Here is a 5,620-nt window from a genome sequence, read left to right as displayed (position 1 = left end):
TGTTGATCTCACTGCTAGGTTGTTCACGTAGATACAATCGTTGGCACTTGTCTTTGAATTTCAAACTTTTTAACCTCATGATCTCGCTAGAGAAAAATTAGGGATTTGTAAACATTGTCAGTGAGCTACATCCCCTCCCATTTTTCAACTCAATCCACGTTACACCTTTTAAAGGTGATAAGGCAAGGAGCCAACGTTCAATGGTGCTGATTTTATGAGAGAATTTCTTGTTTCGAAGAAACAATTCCCCTTTTGCAGTAACTAAATGTCATATGATCCATAAAGCTTTAAAGGCTTTAATTGTTGGACGATGATGCTGACGATGGGTTAAGCCATCGTCAGGCAACTCTAGACTATTGTTGAAACAGAGATGGGTTAAGCCATTGCAGGTAGCTTAAGACAACTGTTGAGACTGAGATGGGTTAAGCCATTGCTGGCCCTCTCGATAGTGTTGTTGAGACTAAGATGGGTTAAACCATCTTTGGGCAGCTTGAGACTTCTGTTGAGACTGAGATGGTTTGAGTCATCTTTAGGTAGCTTGAAACTGCCATTGAGACTAAGATGGGTTAAGCCTGGCCAACTTGAGACTGCCATTGAGATTGAGATGGGTTAAGCCATCTCTAGGCAGCTTGAGACGGCCGTTGAGACTGAGATGGGTTAAGCCATCTCTTGGCTTTAAGACTGTCGTTGAGACTGAGATAGGTTAAGCCATCTCTGGGCAGCTTGAGACTGCCGTTTAGACTCAGATGGGTTAAGCCATCTCTAGGCAGGTTGAGACTGCAGTTAAGACTGAGATAAGTCAAGCCATCTCTAGGCAGCTTGAGACTACCGTTGAGACTGAGATGGGCTAACTATGATGATCCTGTGAGCCAATGGGCTTACAAGAAAAAATGAGCCCAACGGCCTAGATTGAACCTAGGTTGATCTGACGATCACGGATGCTTGATAGTGTTTAAATTTTAATTGTTTTTCTACAAATCTAAATCACTTGAAATTTTAGGTGTGTGTTCATCACAAATATTTGAATCTTTCAAAAATATCAAAAAAATATTTTACATGAAATATATTGACCTAAATACCCCCGTAAAGGTTTGGGGGTATTTTGATCAATTGTTTTACTTATTATTATTATTTATATATTTTTATTTGGTGCTGCTTAATGAGAAGAAAATACATCTAAAATTTCAAATGATTTAGATTTGTAGAAAAAAATTTAAAATTCAAACACTTCCCGACATCCATGATCGGCCTAGATTCAATCTGAGCCGTTGGACTCATTTTTTCTTGTCAGCCCACTGGTTCACAGGATCATTTTTCATATATATATATATATATATATATATATATATATATATATATATATATATATATATATATATATATGTATTCAATTAATATCAATGTTTTGAAAAATCATGAAGTTATATACTTTGTTGTTTATTAGATGAACTATTAACATTTTCTACTCGTAAGTTTTATTTTCGTTACAAAATCAACTATAAGAGTTCCAACTTTATTGCATTGGTGCGCTCTCCCTCTCTATCTCTCTATCTCTCTCTCAGAAAGGAGGCTTTACAATAATTTTTATTTGTTTGAGAGAGAGAAGCAAGAGAGAGTGATAGAAGCGTCTTAGAGAGAGAGAAGCCTCCGATTATTTATGGATGACCATGGATCCTAGAGAGAGATATTTATACAATAATTGAAGCAGATGTTGCATGATAAACTTCATTTACACTTTTAAATGCAAGCTTTTACATGTTTTTCTTAAACAAATTATGAAAATAAAAAAGGCGAGTACAACAATAAGAATATTAGTTACACATAGGAATACAAAAATATTCTTAAGTAGCCCAGGTCAACAATGTTGAATAGTTGTATTGCCATTGGTTCAAGAATTTTTAGGTCATGTTCCTGTTGTTCTTGTGGACGACTCTACTACCGGTGCATTTCGCTTCCTCAAATTTGCCGTTTAGTTCACACATGCTATATACCGATCGCATCACTGAAAAGACTTTACATTTCCCATCCCGACACTGAAGACGTTTAGTCTGTATACATCGATAAAAAAGGGCAAGTCACATAGGCTTTGAGAGAGAGAGAAAGAATGGGGAGAAGAAGCAACATAGAAGGCTTTTCCGGCATTCATTTCGCTCGAAAAATACGACAGAACCCTTCTCCTATTACTGAGCATTTCATTTTCCGCGGTTTCAGGTGAAAAATAGAAAAATAATCCTACTTGCCCTGCCAAAAATTGTCTATACCATTTTTTTTTGAGTTTTCACGGTATGGTTTTAGGGATTATATTCTTCTCGCCGGACTTTTAACAAGTTGATTTTGGCCGTCTTTTTTTGCCGGAATCCTCCAATCTGAGTTTCTTATCCTTGCTGTTCAGGTGCGTTTTGGGGGTGAGCATAAGAATGGACCAAAATCATAACCTCCCATCATAAATCCTTTGCATTTCAGTCCTTAGACATTGAAACCTAATATCTCTAATATCTGAAATATCCCATTGCATTTCAGTCCTTAGACCTTGAAACCTAACATTTCCAACATCTGAACACCTTGAGACTTAACATTTCCAATATCTAAAATACCCTAAACAGATACCGAAAAAGAACAAGAGAGAGAGTTGGGGGTGTTTTGTAATTTCAAATAGTGAGAAAGGAAGAGATGTAACGAATGTTACCCAGAAGAGCAAATGGAGGTGGGTAGGTAACCATTGCACTTTCTACGGTGGGTGGGGTCGTTTGGGGCAGGGAGAAGCATAATTAACTACAGCTTTCTGCAACCGGTTGCGTTCGCCTTGAGATGTGCATCCTTCAGAGTCAAATTATAGGGGCGACATGGACGGCTCAGATGAAGTGCCCGCACCATAATAGTTGTAGTCCCTGCCTTACCAAAACCGGGTCTTAAACGATAAAGTTAGGGTCTAAGCGTTTTCAAAATAAAATAAAGCCGCACCTCAAATCCTCTCCAAGAAAGTATATTTTGAGCAACGGAAATCTTTATAATCGATCTAAATCAATTTTCAATACCGATAATAAAATTTGAAACTAAAAAAATAGTACAAGATCTTGTGGATCTATAAACAATTAATTTTAGGATAAAATAAATAGTCTAGATAATATGTCATAATATACATGATTTTTAGGGCTTAAAATCCTAATTTTTTTACACGACTAGTATGTTCAAGCCGAGATAAACGATATACAGGTTTTCATACTTGAATTGTAATTTTTGATGAATTATGAAATGTGGTTTTGTTTATTTTGGTAGAGCTGCAGCCCTACCAAACCATTTTCCTTTTTTAAATCGATCAAGTCATTGACCTACAGTATACAATGTATTCTTTTGACTGTTGAGTAATGCCATTTAAGACCCCAATAATTGATTCTCTTCCTTCCTTCACGGATCACTCAAGCATGACCTTAACTTTTCGCCTCCCTACAGAGATGAAGTGACCCGCTACTCATGCTTATCCACACTCACTATAATGACCCAGTGAGTTTTATAGTTTATGTCAACATGTGCATAGAATCATGTACCATCATTGCCTTTAATCTCTCTCTCTAAAAAAAAAGGTGAATAAAATCACTCTACCACCATTGCCATTAATCTCTCTATTAAGGGAACCAAAAAACGAAAGCCCAATCTCTAGCAACATGGGAGCCCAACACCAGCTCTTCTTTATCTGTTTCTCTCACTTGTTGGCAGCATTTGCCATCGCCTCAGCAACTGGGCCTTTAGTTGGAGGGTACAAGCAAGTGCAGCCCAACGAAACCCACATTCAAGATCTGGGCAAATATGCTGTATCCACTTACAATAAACGGAGTGGAGTCAAGTTATCTTTCATCTCTGTGGTCGAAGCAAAGGAACAAGTGGTAGCAGGGGCGAATTATAAGTTGGCAATCCAGGCTTTTGAAGAACCATTTGTGAGGGTTTACAAGGCCATTGTGTGGGAGAAGCCATGGCTAAAATTCATGAATCTCACTTCTTTTGAACCTGTTCTTGCTTAGTTTTAAATCTTCTAAGTAATGAAAGGGTCTTGGATCTCTCTCTGTAGGTTCTCTGTAATGTCCTGTTTCTATGAAATAAGGATGCATAACTTTTGATAGTGAAAGTTACATCTTGCTTTCTTTTCTTGAGACAATATGATGGAATCAATGTTTAAAAAGAGATTGTATACTATGAGATCATTACTTTTGATATAAGGAAGTCACGATTACTTGCAATTATTGATTTGAAATCTAATAGCATGGGTCAGTAGTAAAGTTCGAATAAATTTATTTTGAAGTTTGAACTTGATCAATAGAATAAATACAACCATCTAATTTCATATCCAATAGTCAAAATTAATTGTGATCATCTTATACCAAAAATAAATAATCTTGTAATATAAGTTTCTACTTAAAAATATAGAGTCCGGCCCTTAATTACTAATAACTGGGAACTAATTACCACTCATAGAGTCCGGCCCTTAATTACTAATAACTGGGAACTGATTACCACTCATCCAGGCAAAATGAATCCCTTGAAACCGTGAACAAGATTACAAGTTTGGACTTAACTATGGGTCATATGAAAAAGTGACCCACGATAAGAACCCTCATTGGGCAAGGACCCAATCCCCAACCTGGAAGAACTCAAGACATTGAGGCATGAGTTTATTGACGAACTTGACTTTTATGTACAAACCCTAAAAGAGTCCCCATTGAATTGGTCTAAATTTTAGTTGAATTTTAAGCTATCCGAATTTAATAAAAATTTCAAAGTGAATTCTTTAATTTACGAAATGTACCATATGCGCTAAATATAACTAACCAAAATGTAGAATAGGGTATAGTTGAGACAAATAATGAAATATTTGGTTGTTCTTCTACTTTAACCTGTAAATGCAACAACAAATAAAGTAAAAATAAATTAAGAGACCTAAGAGGAAAGAGGGGAAAAAAATTCATCACACCTGCAAATGCAAAAATAACTAAAATAAAATAAGTTATGAGCAATAGTCGTTCATTTGTGGTCTTGTTGTTTTCCTACAAGTATAATTTAGCATCCCCCAATATTTTAAAAATTTTGAAAATCCACAATTTATTTAAAAATTAAATTATAAGAGTTAAAAAATCTGAAATTTGTAAAAACAAATTCACACCCAACAATTTTATTTACTCAAAAAAAGTGTCCTACCAATTTTAAAATTTGAAAATATGGAACTTAATTGAAAATTACATTTTTTATTTTGAGAATCCAAAAAATTGGCCCCCAAAAATAGTGTCCCAACAATTATATTTACCCCAATAATGTCTCCCAACAATTTTGGATTTTGAAAATAAAAAATTTATTTGAAAATTGAAATTTTTATTTTAAATATAAACTGAATTTTAGAGTCCCGATAACTGTAGATTTTGAAAATCCAAAATTTATATGAAAATTGAATGTTTTGATTTCAAAAATAAAAGAATTGCATTTTAGTATCCCAAAACAGTTTCAGATTTTAAAAGTATGAAATTTACTTAAAAAATTGCATTTGCCTGCCCGATCTTGTATTTTTGTTAAATTCAAACATTGAAAATCAAAAAACATTTGTGAGGGAAAAAAAAAAGAGGCTCAAGTATCCTTC

General features: G+C 34.9%; 1 non-coding gene across 1 annotated transcript; it reads left to right on the top strand.

Annotated features, from left to right (window-relative positions):
* The first annotated feature begins 3,438 nt into the window (after window positions 1-3,438).
* On the top strand, window positions 3,439-4,232 carry LOC18430596 (cysteine proteinase inhibitor A). The gene has a single exon (XR_016058948.1). It is a non-coding gene; the product is annotated as a cysteine proteinase inhibitor A (transcript).
* The last annotated feature ends 1,388 nt before the right edge of the window (window positions 4,233-5,620 follow it).

The sequence above is a fragment of the Amborella trichopoda genome, chromosome 7, assembly GCF_054954075.1.
Source record: "Amborella trichopoda isolate Santa Cruz 75 chromosome 7, AtrichopodaSantaCruz75HAP2 v2.0, whole genome shotgun sequence".
NCBI lineage: Eukaryota > Viridiplantae > Streptophyta > Magnoliopsida > Amborellales > Amborellaceae > Amborella > Amborella trichopoda.
The sequence above is the reverse complement of the archived record's forward strand: the minus strand, read 5'-3'. Positions and strand labels throughout refer to the sequence as shown.